The following is a 17,543-nucleotide window of genomic DNA, read 5'->3' as shown; positions in this document are numbered from 1 at the left end:
AGATAGATAGATAGATAGATAGATAGATAGATAGATGGATAGATAGATAGATAGATAGATAGATAGATAGATAGATAGATAGATAAATATATAGATAGGTAGTATGATGATACAAGATATATTACATAAATGTGATGATGTAATATGTTACATATATATTTTATATGTATGTTGAAACATACCATGTTTATCTAGAGAACCACCTAAAGACAACCTCTGAGACAAAGTAGAAAGCAAAAACTGAAAGATCATAAGTATGATCAAACTTAAAGTGACAAAACCTTATAATTGGTACTTATACTATTTCCTAAAACAGCAAAGCAAGAGATTCTTTAGTTTTGTGCAATGTTGTCATTACTGTTTGTTTCTTTGAGAAGTATTTATCTCTTGCCATATTTTTCTACAATTCTACTTATTCTATCTGTATTGGATTATGTAATCTAGAACTAACTCTTCCCTTGATATTTTATATCACTTTCAGTATGAAGAACTTAGAAGCTTTTACTTCAATACTCTGCTATAGATTTCTTCTCTGGGTGAGGCCCAGGATGAGGTGTTAAAATGGCATCGCTGATAAAAGTGTGTTATGTATGTAAAATTCATTTTTTTATTGATAAAGAAGTCTGAAGTGTCATTTGCAGGAAAATGGATGCAAGTAGAGATAATCATATTGAGTTAAGCCAGACTCAGAAAGACAAATATCGTATGTTTTCTCTCATTTGTTTCCTAGATTTTATATAGAGCCATAAAACCATGTGTGTACCTCAAGTGAAAGGAGAAGTAAAACTGTCTAGAAGAATAAAAGGGAATAATGAGAAGGGGAGGAGAGGAAAGGAAAATAGAGGCTATGGAGAATATATTCAACATACAATAACACATACTTCTACAAAACCTTAAACATTAAAATTTTTTAAACGGCATCACTGTTAGTGTGCAAGACACTAGTGTGTGTCATATCTAATCAGGACTACCCAATCTACACAATTCTGGAAACTGAAAATCCTCCTAAGGCAGTTAGCCTTAAACTGGAGTTCTGCGGCTTATTAATGTCATTCTAATTCTTGGAGTTGACTTTTATGCATTAGTCAGAAACTTCCTTAAAGCTTTCCTTATTGAAGCACAATCATTGATCTAGGGAAAATAAAAGCATCGACTAATTTATGGGAAAGATTTTAGACTTTATTCCCCACCCTCCAGAAGTTTTATCAGCCTGTAAAACATGATCAAACGCCTTAACAGAATCTGAATCTACCTAATAACAAAGGATTTTGTATTGGCACATTCTGGGAGCCCCATTTATCCCACAAATAAAGCTGTTCGCTATGTGCCTTTTGTTGCCCAGCATCTCATTAGCACATCGAAAATAGTCTCTCCTGCTTTCTCGTTACAGTTCAGAATTATCCTTGGTGATACTTACCAAGGATCCACAACATTTTAAGATAAAGGGAGATAGTGGAAATACAAACATGGTCCCAGAGATTACCAGGAAAGTAGATACTTTTCCTCTAAGTACTCACCACTGTTCATGACTGTGCATATATGACATTACGCAATACAAGGTAAAATAGACAGCATGGCTCCTGTCCTCGAGGAGCTTATATTACAATCTGAGGAGAGACACATATAAAACAAAAATGAGAAAGGCAAAAAGAAATGTTCAAACTGAAATTTGGAGATAAGGAAAGCCAATGAGTATCAGACAGTGAAACAAGACTCGGAAAGGAAAACAAACTGCATAGGTACGGATCAAGACAACTAATGCTGGAGTAGAGCAAGACACAGAAAGCCACCGCAGAGAGGACTGGCTCAGAGGAAGGGCGCTGGAGACTACCCAAGAAGACCTTGAAACAGATAAATACAAAAATACGAAGCATACTGTTTCTGTTGTATAATTATTTTTTTTCTAAAACTTGCTAGCTTAAACCAACCATTGTTTATGTTTATGGATTTGTTGGATCAGAAATTCAGAAAGACACTGGCCTCCTCTGGGAAGACTTGAAAGGTACCAGTTGGAGTCCTGGAAAGGCTCATCCATTCACACTCATCGACACTGGGATGACCTGATGACAAGGACTGCTGACGAGACAGAGCACCTGATGTGACCTTCCTCTGCATATAGGCCTTTGCTTCCTCATAGCATGGTCAGCTCAATATCCCAAACAGGAGTGTTCCTGGGTATAAGACAAAAGCTGCATCGTCTCTTAGCCTCTTACTGTTTTGGATGCAAGTTGGGTGTGTCCCCAAAAGTCTCATGTGTGGGAAGCTTGCTAATCAAAGTGTTGAGAAGTGACAGAATCTGTAAGAAGTTGGGCCTAAAGGGAAGTGATTAGGGCCCTGGAGCATCACTCTCAAAAGAAATTCATGGTTTGGGGGACCCTAGTTAGTTCCTGTGAGAGTGAGAGCAAGTCTGGTCCTTTAATTTCTCATTTCCAATCACAGCATGTGGCTGCTCTCTCTCCTACCATGATGCCATCAGCCACAATGCAGCTAGAGGTGCCCTTATTAAAGGCCAAATAGAGGTAGCCACCTGATCTTTGACTTTCAGATTCTGAAACTGTAAGTTAACTAAAGTTAATTTCTTCATAGAGTAGCAAAGAAAATAATATAGGAAACTTGACCTTGGAAATCAGAGTATCACTTGCATCATACTCTGCTGATAAAGAAGCCACAGCCCACCCACATTCAAGACGGGATGCTGTAGACCTCACATCTCAGTTGTAAAGGTGACAATGAATTTTGAAACCAGGCTTTAATATCAGCAAAAACATGTTCCTGAGTATTTTCTCCCACAGTGTTGAAATTCTTATGACTTCACAAACCCCCATAATACTCGTGAGGGTGAAAACAGTATAAAAACGTTTAAGGCTGAGATAACCTTATGACTGTGCTCCCAGTTTATACATGCTGTCCTGATGCAATGATCATGCTCTCGCTTCATTCTCAAGAGAGTTCTTTTGAGAGATAAATTATATTATCAACCTATTTGATGTTGTTTCCTAATTCAAAGACCCCATCTGTACCGAAAGAGTGACCTTTCCAAGTTAATTACTTACATGAACTATTTCAAATGTATGTATCTTAGAGTTTTTCATACTGACACTTCTTTTTTTTTATTTTTAAATTGTTGCTTGAGCAACTAAAGAGATAGTTCAGCAGTTAAGAGTGCTTGCTGCTCTTCCTGAGAACCCCGGTTCAGCTCAAACACATACATGGGGTGGCTCATAATCACCCGTAACTTCAATTCCAGAGGATCTGACACTTTTCTAGCCTCTGTGAGCACATGTTACATATATACATATATAAATAAAAATAAAATCTAAAAATATTTGTTACTTGGCAGATAATAATATATAGCTATACAGTACAGTGGGACAATTGATCCATGCATAGAATACATAATAATTAAGTCACAGTGATTAGTATTATAATCTCTTTAAATATATTTTGTTTTTAATATTTATTATTTTTATTCTGTGTACATGAATGTATTGCCTGATGTATGTAAGTGTACCTGTGTCATGTAGTGCCCTTGGAGGTCAGGAGAAGGTGTCAGATGCCCTGGAACTGCAGTTACAGATGGTTGTTATCCACCATGTGGGTACTAGGAATTGAACCTGGGTCCCCTGGAAGAGCAGCCAGTGTTCTTAACTGCTGAGCCATCTCTCCAGCCCCCTCATATATCATTTCTCTAATTAAAAAGTTTTATTTTTTAGAAAGCTTTAAAACTCCTACTTTTTAGTTCGTTATAAAATCTATAATATAAACTTATAAACTATACTCACCCTACTATTCTGCAAAAAATTAAAACATATCCCTTCTAATTTCATTTTGGTACCTGTTACCTAGCCTCTGTCCATCCCTCTCTCCTATGCTCTTCATACCCTGCAGCACTTAATAGTCTATGCTTTGTTTCCACCTGGTACCTGTATTTTCTGTGCTTGGCTTATTTCACTTAACGTGATGTATTCAATTTCTGTCCACGCTGCCACACATAGCGAGACTCTACTCCTTAACGGCTGATGAATATTCCATTCCATTGTGTGTATCACACTTTTAAATTCATTCACCCATCAACACATACCTTGACTAAGCAAACGCACCTTTTCTTTTTTAGCACCATGCCATTTACTTGGCCAATATGTAAAGATGCCAGGCAGTAGTTATTAGAAGGAGGCAGAACCAGATCCACATGATTCCAAGAATCTCTCCTTTAAAGTAAGTCTAACAATAGCTATCAAGACAGAGTAAAATCCAATTACGTTTGTTTATGTAAGGAACAAGTGTCCTCCATGCTAATCTTTTATAGTTTTCAGTGTTGCAGAATAACAAGCTCTCCACACTTTCATAAAGCTCTAAGCGTCAAAACGCCCAAAAGAACCATAAAACTACACTGTACATCATCTAGGCTTCAAAGAAAGACCTTCCTAATTCACCTTTGATAATCGAGATGTCAAGGAAGAATCACGCTTTTTAAAATAAACTTTAAAGGACCTGGAGAAATGACTCAGTGGTTAAGAGCACTCGTTGTTCTTACAGCAGACCCAGGTTCAGTTTCTAACACATGGTAGCTAACTACCATCCATAACTCCAGTTCCAGGGAAGCCAACACCCTCTTCTGACTTCTATGGGCATTGCATGCACATGGTATGCTTATATTCATGCAGGCAAAACATTCATACACATAAAACAAAGATAGATTAAAATTTTAATCAAAAAATGATAATATTTAGATAGGAAAGCAGAATGGAGCTACTGAATGATGCAATGACTTTTGTCTATGAAGAGGGCTTGGAAAACAGGCCACTTTCAGACCAAACCCCTGAATATTTGAATGAGAATATCCCCCACAGACTCCAAATATTTGAATATTTTGTCCCAAGTTGGGGGTGCTACTTGGGGAGGTTTCAGGGTGGCCTTAGAGGAAGCACATCACTGTGGGAGGGCTTTGAGAGTTCTTCAATCTTGCCAGATTTCCAGTTGCTCTCCACTTCCTGTGCCTGCTTGAAGATGTAATTTCTTGGCTTTCTATTCCACCGTCATGCCTCCCCAGCCATTACGTGGACCCTTACTTGTAGAACTGTAACCTCAAACTTCCTTCTAAGTTGCCATGGTCATGGTGCCTTATCACAGCATCAAGTAGTTGATACACCCCAGCACACATGACCCAAACCAAGCTAGTGCTGACAATGTTTATTACTTTGCATTTTCTCTGAGTTGCCTTTTTGACCCTTCATGCTGTTTAAGTTTACCTTCATTTCTTTATTGATTTCCAGAGTTCTTCCTGTCTTGGGTAAGGGGAGTCTCTGACATCATAAGTTTAAGCAAGCTGTTATGGGGAGAGTTCAAGACAGTACAGGATTAGTGATCTAGCCTTCTATGAAGAAACAAGAGACCAGTCTGAGCGGTTTCAGACGCCCAATCCCAAAGCATCCAAAGACTGGCAAATGATTCAATGTCAAATGCTCGCCTTCAGTACCAAACTCAATGGTCTAATTATTCCTTCCACTCTCCATGTTTTGGATATATGCCCACAGTTTGGACATGGGGTCCTCTGGGCTAAGTATACTCTTCCTGATGCTGGCCATATACCTTGGAAACTTGGCCATTAAGGAAGGCTCACCAATTAGATCATCGGCCATGCTACAGAAGCACATATAAGAAGTCTCTGGAGGTAACACAATTTTGGCAAATTCAGTACTCCCTTACCTGCCCTGAGAGAAATGCATGCTCAGTCTGTATTCTGCCTACCATGTGACTTCTCACAACAGGCCTTGGCTATGATCTACTGCATGTGCCCCATACCTGAGGGTGGAGTCCAACATTAGACTAGGAAAGAGGTATTTCCAATCCCAATACTATAGTTAGCAGGAGGTTTTTGAATTTTTTTCTTTTCCTTTGTCTAAACTTATTTTTCTCATTTTTTTATATAAGACTGTCTTTTGTTCTTTAATTGGAAGGAGTGGGTTAGTTCTCTTGGGAATGAATTGGGTCTTGGAAAACCAAATCTGTTACTACAAGACTGCTTCTCTTGTCTGCTGACTGGTCTCAAGCGGGCTCCTACCATGAGGTACCATCTACCTGAGTCAACAGAAGCCAATAGAATGCTCTTGGACCTCTATAACCATGAGCTAGACCAGCTTTCCTTTATAAATCACCTAGCCTCAAGTATTTTGCTATTGTAACACAAAATGGTCTCTAAGGCCAGGGCTTGCCCCCACCTATGTCTGTACTCCTAACACTAAAAGTTTTCCATCAAATATCCACTTAGACACTTCATTAACAGGTTGTTCATTACTCCTCTAGTAGATTAAATTCAACAGACTGTTATTTTTGGAGAGAGAAAGAGACTACATGAGACCACTACTTTAATCTTATGTCAGAAGGACCTCAGGTCAGATAAGTTAGTTTATGGACAAAGTCAGTAGAAGTTTAAATAATGGTTAAAAAAATGTATTCCAGACTTCTCTGTTTTGAGTTCCAGAATGTACCACACCTCACAGTACAACTCTTATTTCATCTCTAAGCCTTTTACAACAGTGATTTGCTATTTGAACTCACCTGAAGGGAAAAGGTACGGAGGACAGATTCAAGAAAACCAGAAACAAACTTCCAAGAGTCTGTCTCTATAGCATCCCATAGATCTCTAATGCTGAATCATGACACATGAAATGCTGACTCCTAGGGAATCCCATTAGAGGCCCGGTATCCAAGGTTTTGTTTGTTTTGTTTTGTTTTTGTCTTTTTTAAAATTATTTACTTAATAACCACATACTTGGAAGAAGCATTTCATTAAAACAGCATTGACATACTCAATAACAATTTTCTGAACTAGGATGCATCTCTTTCAAAATTGGCTGTACATTTTTAGGTTTACAGTTGAATTATTACAGTTATACAATATTGTACTCAATATAACTTTAAAAAAGGTTTATCTACTTGACACAGAGTAATTAAAAATATCTTGAGGTTTTAAACTTTAAAAAATATCTCCATTTCATTATTAAAATACAGTTTCATACAGAAAAATTCATTTTTAATACAATTGGCACTAAGATGCACATGTGTTTCTAATCTCTATATATATCATTATTACTAGTCACAGTCGGTTACTTTCTGACCTCCTTGGCATCTGAGCATGGATATAAAGTCATCCATGGATTTCACTGGTAATGTTTATCACATCTACTAATTATTAAGGAGAAAATTTTTATGCTTTGAAGAGTTATTATTTTTTAATCTTTTTTTTTAAAAATTTTTAATAGCTACATGAAGAAGAAGCATATCATTACAGCTTTAACATGCCCAATAACAGTTTCCAGAGCAAAGACACAGCTCCTTCAAAAGTGGCTATAAAATTTCGAGGTTCACTATTGAATTAATATAGTTATATATTATTGAACTCAGTATAAGCTGTGTAAGACATAAAATTGGATGAGATTTTAATTTTTAAAGAAGATCTCCATTTCATTTTAGAATATATTGTTCCTTGCAGAAAGACTCATTGTTTTTGCTACTAACACTGAGATGTTGGCACATCCATCTCTAATCTGTACATATCTATTACTAGTCATAATCGGTTGCACTTGGATCCTTGCTGCCTGTGTATGTCCATAAACTCATTGGGTAGATTTCAATGGTAATGTTTATCACCTCTACTAATTAGCATGATGTAAATTTCCATGCTTCCTCCTCAAATATACTTTTTTTTTAATTTGTTGATTTTTTTGTGTGTGTGTATCACACAGAACACCCCAAACCATCTCATTCAACTACACATCCACTTCCCAGATTGCACCCTCCCATAGCCTCCCTCCCCCCACTAGAGCCCTTATACTCTGATATCCCTGCTACTGTCTGCTGTGTTGTCGGCACCCCCAGCCATTCCCCACTACTTGCCCTTCTGGTGAATCTAGTCAGCCTATCTAGAGGTGTTTGTTTTAGGAGGGTCAACTGTTTCTCATCTAGCAGTAATCAGTTTTTTCCTTTAGATAGGACTGGGGTCTGCTGTTAATTTTCCCAGTTCTATGCTGGATTACTATCTGGGAATCCCTTTGGCCACCCTGGCCAACAACTCAAAAGAAGGTATTGCCTGTCTGGCATTGTTGCTTGTTATGTAGCCTTTAGCTATACATATGGACTCTTATGAAATTATATTGACCACTTTAATCTTTGGTTATACTTTTCTTTTGTGTGTTTAAGGCCACACAGTTGGCCCAGATAAACCAATTTATTTTTACTCTTAAGGTTGTTTGAGGATCTGTTCCTCAGGGGTCACATGGGGTTAGGAGGAGCCCCTGGCTCCTTTCTTTTACCAGTTCCACCTATGTGAAGATGTCAAATGTCCTGCTCGACCATGGTCGCTGGGGCTGGAGAGGTGGCCCAGGAGATAAAAGCACTTGCTGTTCTTCCAGAGGACCTGGGTTCAACTCCTAGTACCCACATGGTGGCTCTGTCACCCTCTTCTGGCCTTTGCAGGCACTACACACAACACCGATAAACATACCAGCAATCAAAATAATTGTTTTTGTCTTTTTGAGACAGGGTTTCCCTGTAACCCCAGCTGGCCTGGAACTCACTATGTAGACGAGGCTGGCCTTGAACTCACAGTCTGCCTCTGCCTCCCAAGTGCTGGAATTAAAGGTGAGCACCACCATGCCTGGCGGTTTTCCAAGATTTTTACCAGCAACTGGTCATATAGGCACCTCTGCCTAGCACATATTAAAATTCCAGATTCTCAGAACAAAAAAGCAAGCATTCAGGTTAAGACATAATTTGCACTAGCAGTTTAGACTCAACAAACCACAGTGATCAGGTAAGGAACAGGGGAAACATTCCTGAAATCTAAGCACACAGGTGCCAGCCAAGGGCTGACTTTGCAATCAAGCCTTTCCCAAAGTAGTCACAGGCCAGTCATTTTAACCTTCTTTATACAGCATCCCTGCTTCCTGAGATCCAGATCAGTTTGACTTGAGCCCCTCTCTCGCCTCCACATGGAAGAAAGAAGTTTATTCTTCCAAACTTTTGTGCTCTTTTAGGTCTTTTCCTAAGATTTTCTGCAAATTTTTCCATTGCTTGTTTTGTTCAGCTACCTGACCTGCCTACTTGGTATTCAGAGAGACAGTTTTGTGCTCCTTCTGACACAAAAATTCAAGGCGTAATGATGGCCAAGAACCAGTAAGAAAGACTCTATTTGCAAGTCATACTGGGCTTACGGGGGGGGGGGGGCTTCCGCTAGCTCTTTTCCAGAGCAGCCCCTTCTACCCACACTCCTGGCAGTGCTTTTCCATTAAAATAGTGCTACCAGGCAGGACAATGACTGAGATTTAAGCCATGCCCAGGTGACTCCACCAGGGAAATGATAGACTTATCATATATACCTTACACAATTCTCCCAAAAGTGCATTTCTAAAAGAGTTTGCTTTGGCACCTATTTCAAGTTACTTCTCAGACCCTTACATAATCTCCTTTCATTATGAGAAGGTGAGAATAGATTGGAATATTTTAATATACTCTGCATAAAATTATCCTTCAGGGAATTTCCTAGATGCTCCTAAATCTGAAAGCAAGAAATAAACCTTATATAAAGCTCTATGGTTGCAGGGATTTTAAAAAAATATTTGACAGGAAATTTTCTACCCCTCTGGAGAACCATTTGACATTGTAATTTTGAACCAATCTAATATTCAAGAATATTTGCATCAATGTGGCTCAAAACTCCATCCTGACAATACTATATTTTTGCAACACAATATTTCTGATTCCTCCATTTTATTGAAACTTGTGTTGCACTTGAGAAACTGCTTCTAACATAGATCATTTTTAATTCAATTTAAATTAAGCAAATGCTCACTTGAGCAGCTAAAGCTCTCTTAAGGACACTTAAATTAACACTAATTATTTAAACATTCATATACTCATATGTAATTCTCCTGATTTATTCTCCAATCAACATAATTCAAAATTATATCTACAGAGAGAGTGAGTGTTAATTCATATCTTTTGCAGGAGGAGAAAAAGTATTTATTTTGAGGATTAATATTGTATAAAGAAAAATTAAATTATTGAAATTGGTTCTGAATTCATCACTCTTTATCATAGTCATAATGTGGGCAGTGCAATCTTATATGAAATAAAGCCCTCAAAATATGCTAAAACAAAGAATATGAAAGTTATTGGTAAAGCTCATGAATGTTGCATTCTAAGCCTTGGACTTATTTTCGAATTCTGTCTCAGGCCAGGGATCCTATAAACAAGAACTCTAAACTATGATCAGGAACCATGAAAATTGCATAATAACTATGTAAACTTTAAGTGCATCCCATAAGTTATGGAGTGTGATGCCTTCACACAGTAAATGAAGTATTATTCACTCACATCTTCATAGAAACCTGAGCTAATAAATTAAAAGAAGTGGTGCATTCACTGTCCTCACCTACATCACAGAACTGTGCAGATTTTCACTTCAAACTGACAGCCAGAGAAGAGGCTTGAGAGGGGTTTTGATGTACTGGATAGAAAGTGAAGAGGAGAAGTAAACAACTGTTAGCATGCAGGTTCATAGTAAACATTTTTAAAGCACTAACCAATTAGCATGATTTTTATGTTAGAAATGCTGGGTCTTGGATGAAAATAAAATTGTGAGGCAGAAACAAGGCCAACTAACACCGTAAGTCCCTGCGGCCTAGAAAAATGAGATGCAGATTTGGAAAAATTCCATTGGCTGCCAGATGTGTCATTGCCACAAAATCATGTATCCACCTAGGACCTCAGTTTTCTCATCTTTAAAACAGGAGTAAAGCCTGCTTTGCAGATTTATTAAGAAACATGAATTAAATAACAAGCATCTGAGGCTTTGGCTAGTTTAAACTCAAAAAATGACAAGTGCGCTGGAGCTTCTAAGAACACAAGATGGCCAGCTGTACTGGGAGAGGACCTTGGAGCTCAAGGCAGCTTGGTGACACACAGATGCTGGGGTTCCATGGATTCCCAAGTCCCTTTCAGTGTCTATCTCTTCAGTCCTTCTGCAGTGCTCTACCCAGATATCTACTTAACTGTCATCCTTACTTCATCTAGCTCTCTACACAAATGTCAAGGTATTGAGGGGCTTAACCTGCACATAACAACGTATAAAACAGCTGTCTTGTTGTCTATACCCTGACTTTATCACTGCCTGGCACAATTTACTTATTCTTTTGACAGTTCCATGCACATAAGTGTACTTAAAGTATATCCCACCCTTGCTGACTGCATTCTTCTGCCCAGCTTGTCCCTAGCCTGGTTTCCTGTCTTTTGTTATGTGTGCAGATCTTGTGCAGGTAGACAAAGCTGCCTGCCACATGTTCATGACTGCATCAGCAATGCTATACTCAGAAGAGAACATTTCACAGCACTCCTCTTCATCCTCCAGTTCTTATATCCTTTCCACCTCCACTCCTACAATGTCCCCTGGGCCTTAGGGTGGGTGACACTGATGTTCCATTTAGGGCTGAGCACTCAACAGTCACTTATTCTCAGCACTTTGACCAGTTATGAGTCTCTGCATTAACTTCTGCCCATTGCAAAAAGAAGCTTCTTTGGCCAAGGCTGAGACCAGCACTAATAGGTGGGTATACACATAAATACTTAGAAGACAATTCGTCTACATGCTCATTTAGCAAAACATTAGTAATAGGTTCCCCCTAGGGTTAGGGACCACCAAGCCATAGGCTTTTGACCAGGCTTAATGTATTAGATGTATATTCCTTCTCATGGAGCAGTCCTCAAATCTAACATTCCACCTTTCTTTCTCTCTTATGCCCCAACTAGAATACAAAACAGCATAAAAGCATAGTCCCAGGATATGAATACTGCTGTCATATAACACTTGCTTAATAAATGCTCTTTTTAATGCATTTTTATTTAATATTTGTATATTCATATAAAATATCTTAATCATCTTTATACCCTCTCCCCCATCTGCACCCCGCTGTAGTCCCCCCAATCAGATTTCATGCATCCTGTCATAGATGTTAAGGCCTATTGAATCAAATTATTTCTTAGTGCAAGTTCATTCACTGGGGTCTAGTCTGCCTATCTAGCTAGAGTGCCTCCCTTAGAGAAGACCAACTTTCCTTCACCCAGCAGTAATCAGTTGCCAATAGTTCTTTGACTAAGGTTGTGGCCTGCTTCCCATTTCTGCAGTTCTATGCTAATTTTTGTCTGATTAAGTTTACTTGGGTCTTGTGCATGCTGTCACCTTGCTGTAAGTTCATATGAGCAGGGACCCTGGAGCCTGTAAGACTCTGTTTCCTTATGGTCAGGTCATGCATGCACCTCCTCCCCTGGCTCTTAGAATTTTTCTGTTCCCTCTTCCACAATGATCCCTGAGCCCTAAGTGGGTGAAGTTTAATATAGGAGTGCTGTCCAGGGACCCACACTCTGCAGACTCTTATTTTCTACACTTTGGTCAGTTGTAGGACTTTGTGTTCATCACCCTCTGTTGCATGAGGAGGCTTAGCTAATGAAAGTTGAGAGATGCATCAGGAGCAACGTGTACTGGTACAGTAGTGATACTTTTATCTTGGGGGTAGTCAACAGCTACCTAATTGAACTTTTATCCCACTCAGTGGGAGGGAACTCATGTGTGTTCATAGCTAAATACACACGGCTGTAGAGGTCATAGATCTTAGAGAAAGTCTTAAGCCTGTCACATCCCTAGACAAACATAATTTGTTACTATATGATAGATATGGAGCCTTATAGTTACAGTCACCACTCATCAAAGAAGCTTCTTTTGCAATAGATAGAGACCATTACAGAGTTCTACAACTGACCACACACAGAGAATAAGTATCTGTGAGATGCTCAACCCTAAGTGAGACATCTATAATAGAACCTCTACACCCAGGCTCACGGAACATAGTGAACAAGGGGTAGAGAAAATACTAATAAATACTTTTGATTAGTGAGCAAATTCTTGCTTAGAAAAGCCTAAATAATACTCAGGTTATCACTTTCCCAAATATCTAGTAAAGTTCTACTTACTCTGCTTCTAGCTGAGGTAATACAACAAATAGAGAAAAAAAAGATTATCACTGCTCTCAAAAACGAAATAATTTTGCATTTACTTTCTTCCCCTGGGCCTCTTCTAAACATAATTTCATTCATTTAATACAGTTTCATGTGATAAATCACTCAGGACAAGAAGTGCCTGGCATAGTTTACTCTCTCTCGTTCTATCTCTCTCTCTCTCTCTCCCTCCCTCCCTCCATCTCTCTCCCTCTCCCTCCCTCCCTCTGTCTCTCTTTCTCCTTCCAACACTCCCTGCCCTCCTTCTCTCTGATTCACTTTGGTCCTCCATAGAATCCGGGTACTACTGGTTCTTACCGAACCCAACAATTAAAATCACAAAGCATGCTGGGCCTGGTAATGCACATGTTCAATCCCAACACTTGGGAGGTAGAGGCTGGTGGATCTCTGTTAGTTCAAGGCCTGCCTGGTCTGCATAGTGAGTTTCAGGCCATCTGGGGCCACAGGGAGATCCTGTCTCAAAAAAGACCAAAAAAAAAAAAAAAAACCACAAAGCATGCCCTATTTATCTTCAGTATTACTCTATGTCCTCCATCAGCTAATCCTTCCCCCTCTATCACTACAGCATGGCCAATCACTGGCTGCCTTCAAAAGGGCAGTATCTTACCCAGACCTAGTCATTCATGGAACACCCTGTACCTGTAACTTTTCTAATATCACTCTGAATTTTGACATCTTTAAATTACACCAAAAAGTAGGTTACATTCCTTCCCTTTGTGTATGCTGCATGCCTGTTGCTTTATTGTTCCTACTTAAGCCTACCCAAGTATAACCCAAGCATTCTAACTGAAAGTAAGTCACCCAGAGCACTGCAAAACAGGGATATAGGAAGCTGCAGTTCTGACTTCTAACTAATGTCCATTCTAGTGATTTGCAAGAACTAGCACATTCATCTAATAGGAGACAATAAATCATCACACCTTTTACTGTTCCTTTATATTGCAATCTGTCATGCAAAAGTCAAAATAAACCTTTCAATTCCAGTGAAACATTGCTGCGTCATCTTCGGATAGGCATACACAATTCCATTTCAAATCATAAAATATTAGAAAAGTAACATCAAGTTGTAATTTATCTACAGAAAATCCATGCAAACAAATCTCTTTGCAGTTAATCTTGTCAATAAAAAATTTAGATGCTAGTCAGAGTTCTTAATAAGACAAGACATCTCCACTAAAGCAAGGTCCTCAACTAGTAGGACATAAATGCAGAATGTTACAGGGAAAAGAGTGCTTTACCGTAACCATTCTTTTCAAACATTTCTAAAGAAGCAAAGGCTCTTATACAAATTTACTAAGAATATAGGCTTTGAGAGTTGGTAACACTTTGTTGTGCACTAAAGACTGAAGCTTGGCATGTTAGGGAAACAAGAAATGGCAAGGTGAAGTAAATCAGGAGGCGAGCTATTGAGTTCTTCTTTTAGAATTCATTTCTTACAGAACTGTATTCTCCAACATATTTAAAATGGTTAAGTCAGAGCCTCAAAGGACAGAATAGAAGTTTTGTTTGTTTCATTTGGAGGGTTTTTTGAAACAGAATTTCACTGTGTTGCCCAGGTTGGTCTCAAGACAATCCTTCTGCCTCAGCCTCCTGAGTGCTGGAATTAGAGGCTTGAACTTCCACACTCAGTATTTCTTTTTTCCTTAGGTGGGGGTAAGTTCTTAATATATAAACTAGTTTACAAAATGCTATATATGGGGGAAGGAACATGGGGGGGTTAGAGGGAGACTGAGAGGTGTAGAAATAATCTAAATACAATACTCACATATGAAATTCTCAAAAAACGCTTAAAGGCATATTAGGGGAAAACTAAGGAGTTATAAATAAACTATGAGTGTTCATGAGAAAAAATGCTATAGCTCAACAGATTAAGCTATAGACGTTCAACAAGACGTTTGCTGGATAATGTCACAAGCCATTAGGAACAGAGAAAAGCAGAAAGAAGAACCACTCAGACAGCTTGCTTGCTGAACAAGATCACTACTTTCCTTTGATAGTTTGTGCAGTTAACCTTTGGAAAGCTTGGAAAATGGAGGTCAAATTACATTCTGTATAGACTTGAGTGAATTAGGTACTATATTTGCTAATGCTTCCGATGTTGCTTGTGCTTTAGTTTAACACGTCAGTGATGCAGCTTGATGTGCTTTTCATGGATGTCCTAGCTGTAAAAGTCTCAGAGCCCCTTCCTAAATCACCCCTCATCTAAAATAGCACTAAGCAAACCTCTGCAACCCTTTGTTCCATCTACTCAGCAAATACTAATCTGGGCTCCAAGCTTAGCTCTGCTACTTTTTAGCTCACTTACTAGCTTCTGATCTTGAACACCTTCCAAAATGAAGACAATCAGATGAAGGGACACCTTTGGGATGAATAGACAATTAGTTACATTGTGTCACAATAAGAAGAGAATTATCATCTCCAGGCAAAATAAAAGGTTGTTTAAGAAAGTAAATAAAACCATAGTGCATTACTTGACTCAACTTGATTGGATCATCTGAAGCTGGAAGATACATCCTAAATGTGGGTGTTACCTTCTGATGGCAGCCCGTATAAAAGGCCAAGGCAGAGGAGAACTCCTGGATTCTTGCTGCTTGCCTTCTCTCTCGCTGGTGAGTTCATCTTGCTTCTATAGACTGAAGACTAGCTGATCTTTTGGAATTTGTCAGACCTTCAGTGCCAGATTGGGACTACTGAGATGTGGGAGACAGGCTTGAGCCTAGGGTAAAAGTCTTACTGACAGCTTAGTGATAAAATTGACAAGCTCCAGATTCGAATCAACAGTTTAAAAGTTTCCAAGTGTGCCCTAGAAGAGAATCTTCTCTCCAGCAGCCAGAGAGCTAAAGCTGCAGAAAATCAAGCTGGAGCCCTTATTATACATTTGGCTGACCTACAATGCAATTTTAATTCCCAGCCTCAAAGGGTGTCAGCAGTAAAGGTGAGGGCTTTGGTAGGAAAAGATTGGAATCCTGACACATGGGATGGAGATGTGTGGGAGAACCCTGAGGAGGCTAAGAATCTTGAATCCCCAGACTCTAAGGAATTTGATTCACCTGGTTAATTAATCTCCCCACCCTTGCCTGAGGAAACTAACCCCATCAAGAAAGCTAATCCCATTCAGCAAGATGAAGCTGATGTCCCTCAGGGCCCAGTTATTGTTGCCTCTTGACCTATAACCAGACTCAAAGCTAAGCAGGCCCCTAGAGGAGAGATAGAAAGTGTGGTCCATGAGGAGGTGCGCTACACCACTAAAGAACTTAGTGAATTTGCTAATTCTTTCAAGCAGAAGTCTAATGAACAAGTCTGGGAATGGATTTTAAGGATATGGAATAATGGTGGAAGGAACATAAAATTGGATCAGGCTGAGTTTATTGACATGGGCCCCCTGACTGGAGATTCTGGGTTTAATATGGAAGCTCATACAGTTAAAAAAGGTGTTAAAAGTTTATTTGATTAGTTAGCTGAGGCACTTATCAAAAGATGGCCTACTGACAGAGAGCTGGAGATACCTGATATCCCTTGGCTTAGTATTGATGAAGGGATTGTAAGGCTCAGGCAAATTGGTATGTTCAAGTGGATTCACAGTGCAACACCAAATCCTCCACAATGGGAGGGCCCAGAGGACATGCCTTTTACTGATTTTATAAGATGGAAAGTACTGAGAGAGACACCAGAACGTTTGAAGAGCTTTATTTTTTTGCTCTTTTCCTTCTGCCAAATCTTACAGTTGGAGATGCTGCTGCTCAGTTGCATAAATTAAATGTAAATGTAATAGGTGTAACAGGACCACGGAGTAGGGGTCAGGTGGCAGTATTGAATTGCCAAAGACAAGGTGAGTGTACCTGTAATTGGCGGCAAAGGCAAAACAATACCTACAATGGGATGACTCGAATGGACCTGTGATACTGGCTAATCAATCATGGTGTTTCCAGGGACCACATACATAAGAAGCCTACTAAGTTTTTATCTGATCTGTATAAGCAGAAAAGCTCTAAGATGAATGAGAGGAAGTCGGTATTGGATCTTAGCAATAGAGGATCTCGCTCAGTCAACCAATTTCCAGACTTGAAACAGTTTACAGACCCAGAACCCCTTGAATGAAGGGAAGGCCAGGTGCCCTTGAGGAAGGACCAGGGAATTCACTTCACAGCCAAAAAAGTACAACAGTGGGCCCATGGTCATGGAATCCACTGGTCTTACCATGTTCCCCACCATCCTGAAACAGCTGGCTTGATAGGATGATGGAATGGCCTCTTAAAGACACAATTACAGTGACAATTAGGTGGCAATAGCCTGGAGGGCTGGGGCAGGGTCCTCCAGAAGGCAGTGTATGCTTTGAATCAGTGTCCAATATATGGTACAGTTTCTCCTATAGCCAGGATTCATGGGTCCAGGAATCAAGGGGTGGAAGTGGGAATGATTCCACTCACTATCACCCCCTGGTGACCCACTAGGAAAATTTTTGCTTCCTGTACCCT

Source organism: Nannospalax galili, unplaced genomic scaffold, assembly GCF_000622305.1.
Source record: "Nannospalax galili isolate Female #2095 unplaced genomic scaffold, S.galili_v1.0 scaffold168, whole genome shotgun sequence".
NCBI classification, from domain to species: Eukaryota; Metazoa; Chordata; class Mammalia; order Rodentia; family Spalacidae; genus Nannospalax; species Nannospalax galili.
Note: the sequence above shows the minus strand (reverse complement) of the source record.